This window comes from Fistularia commersonii, chromosome 25 (genome assembly GCF_037954325.1).
Source record: "Fistularia commersonii isolate RoL2024-O1a breed Wild chromosome 25, RoL_Fcom_v1.0, whole genome shotgun sequence".
Classification (NCBI taxonomy): domain Eukaryota; kingdom Metazoa; phylum Chordata; class Actinopteri; order Syngnathiformes; family Fistulariidae; genus Fistularia; species Fistularia commersonii.
In genome coordinates this window covers 12,209,086-12,212,500 of record NC_141308.1, presented here as the reverse complement: position 1 = coordinate 12,212,500, position 3,415 = coordinate 12,209,086, and positions in this window count along the sequence as shown.

Here is a 3,415-nt window from a genome sequence, read left to right as displayed (position 1 = left end):
CGCCGCCGCCGCTGTGTGGACGTGCGTGTGTGAGGATTGATGTGTGTGTGTGTGTGTGTGTGTGTTGCGGTGGGGTGCAGACGCGAGGGCGGCCGCGGTAGTTAGCCTCTGTGGCCTCTGGAGCCGTTAGCAGAAAGGGCAGCATATCTGACATGGGTGGCGTGCACCCTTTTTATGTCCCGGTGACCATACACACACACACACACACACACACACACACACAGAAGTTGTCTGGGCACCAGCTTTACCTGATAGCATCTTTAACTCCGCTAAGCCTTGAAGTGCATCTGTGTGTTCATTTCTTCTTTTTGGGGTGCAGGTCAGCAGGGGTCAGCGAGGGGTCAGAGTCGAGGGTGTATGTCACAACTTTTTTAAAAAAAAGTACTTCATGATTTTTGTGTATTTTTGAAATTTTGTAATGTATTTTTGTAATAAGTTGTAGATTTATTCCATGGGCCGGATTGGAACACCTGGCGTGCCGGAACCGGCCCGCGGGCCGTACGTTTGACACCCCTGGTTTAACTTGTTTGAATATTACTGAACACACACACACACACACACACACAGACACACACACACACACACACACACGCTCTCTGCTGCACAAACCACCTCTCGGATTGTTTCGTGTTTTCAGCGACCCGACGCAACGCTCTGAGAGGTCGACAGAAAAAAAAAAACGCACAAACTCGCGAGGAGGCGGTTGCTGTGAAAACTAGAAACGCCCCCCCCCTCACACACACACACACACACACACACACACACACATAAAAATAAAACATTATTATTTATCAATCAGCGCTTCCCGTGAGGTGCGTTCAGGGACCGCAAACATAATCCGGTCATCCAGCCTCCCCCTCTTTAAAAATGACAGGTAGGTGAATTTGGATAAATTCCATCCTTGCTCATGCACAAGTGGCATGTCAATGGATGAGGCGACATCGGACGGGTGTGCACGCCCGTGTGTGCACGTGCACGTGTGTGTGTGTGCGTGTGTGTGTGTGTGTGGTTGCAGCGGCTGTCGTCGGGGTTTTATGAGACGCCCATTAAGGACCTCACATGGATAATGCTGATTGTATGGGGCGCTGCCAAGATATGCCTCTGTGTGTGTGTGTGTGTGTGTGTGTGTGTGTGTGCAAGAGCAAGTCATTAAATACATGTACCCAAACACACACACACACATACAGTATCTACAGTACATCCGTGGATAAATCTTAATATGCGTGTGTGTGTAGATGTATCACAACATGCACATGGACAAATATACTGGTAAGTGTGTGTGTGTTTTGTGCAAAGTTTGCCAGTATGTGTGTGTGTGTGTGTGTGTGTCATGGTTAATGTTGATTGTGTCGGGGCGCAGCGAGGTGCTGACAGTGCGGCGTCTGCTGAATGACGGAGATGATGTTAACAAGCACGGGGAGGCGGTCACCACCCCCCTGTTTACAATATGGGGGGGGTGCTAAAGCTGTCGAGACCATAACTACAGTGCAGAGTGTGTGTGTGTGTGTGTGTGTGTGGTAATACCTCCTTGTCCTTCGCTGCCGCTTTGTTGTCACACTCCTCATCTCTGGATCGCTGCCGAGCGGCTTGCCAGGCTCTCCAGCTGAGGGGGGGTAAAAAAGCACACCAGCACCTCGGCGACCATAATTAGAGAAAAAGAATATATACGCATGTGTGTGTGTGTGTGTGTGTGTGTGTGTGTGTCGTAAAAAGAAAACTGCTGGTTGTGTATTGTTTTTTTTTTCCCTTTGGCCATCTTGCTGCTGCACGACCAATTATTTCCGCGACGTACGGTTTGCAGCTTTGAAAGAATTTTCTTTGTTGAATAATCAATGCTAATGCTAATGCTAATGCTAATGCTGAGTGGAGGTGTACAAGTCATCACCGTTTGGATCTTGCCGTCGTGCCGGGGTTTTGGCTTCATGGCCGCAGAAGGTGGAGACTGAGGACGACGGCCGATGGTTCCCGTCCTCTGGGAGGGAATAAAGATTGCGAGGTGGACGAGAGAGGGGTAGAGGTCGGAGGTCAAGGGGGTTGACAACCTCCGATTTGCCGATGGTGCCGCGATGACCTTCTGGATGTGAAGAAAACACGGTGGCAAGCAGAGATAGGGGGAGGGCATGAGTCCCTTCATGATGAGATCAAGGAAGGAGAGGAGTTTGTACAATCTCCAGCAAGGGACACTTACTCAAAATGAACAATGGAGTGATGGTAAGAAGATGCCAAACATCTGGAGGAGCAAAGGGACCACCAGGAATGTATGGACCAACATCTGGGACGGAATCTGAAGCAAACCGATACTCCGGAGCTCCACAAAGAAGCGGAAGCTACGTTTTATTCTGGATGTATGACTCTGGGCAGCGGACATACCCAATCACCACACGGAGGTCATCAGAGGTAGGGTTACATCTGGCAAAAGAGGTTCAGGGTCGAGGAAGGCAGAAGGGAACGGCAAAGGACGCTGTTGCATTCAGGGACACCCGATGAAGAGCAAGCGATGGCGGACTCACACCTCACGACTTTTGCTGTCGCAGACTTAAAACTGGACGTCAGAAGGAGTCTTATGGGAGTCTTACTGGAGTACCAGGGCACTCCAGCGCCATCACCTTGGTCCTTAAATGTAAACTGGTTGTCTTACAGTCTTGGTGCAGGTGTAGCCAGATCTTTGCCTAGTCTTGGACTTACGACAGCATCAGACATGTCTGATGCTACAAGTCTTTGTTGCCGTTAAGACCGAATCAGCAACCGATAGTTGAGCTTCAACAAGACAATGAAAGGAAACCTGGTAGACAAACACCAGAGCGGGATTGGCGGCACAGATATTGGTCAGTGGTGTGGTGGAGGACCTCCCGGTCAGATTGGACCATCCGGAAAGAGGAGTAGACAGTGGAGATGTGGGCAGATGTTGGACCATGTCGACTCCTCCGATGTATCACCACCAAGCGGAGAAGGTCAAGTGGCCTGACACCCGTTGAAAACATAGCATGTTGGGAGTTGAGAGTCAAGCCTAGAATTAGTCAGACTTTTGTTTCCGCCTCGTGCTGCACTCCTACAACCCCATCCAGATCGTCCTCCTGCTTCCTCCTCAACCCGCAATAGCGACGGTGATCAGAAGTTCACGCCGTGAGTGAGTTTCGTCAGACTTCCCTGGCTGGTGCAGAGCGCCGGAAGTGAAGAGCCGACGCGGAGTCGTCACGAGAGGCCAAACTCGCCGTCGGCCCGGGTCGCCTTCTCGAGACGGGCCTAATTTCCCGTGATGATGACGATGATCGGTCGGACAACATGCTCAGAAACAATTAGCGCCGGTCGCTGAAGTGGACACTTTCCCCCCCGTGAGACACGGAGGGCCGGGGCACCCAGAAGTCCCCTTGTCAGCCATCGCCAAGCAGCAGCTAATGACTCTCATTAATATGCA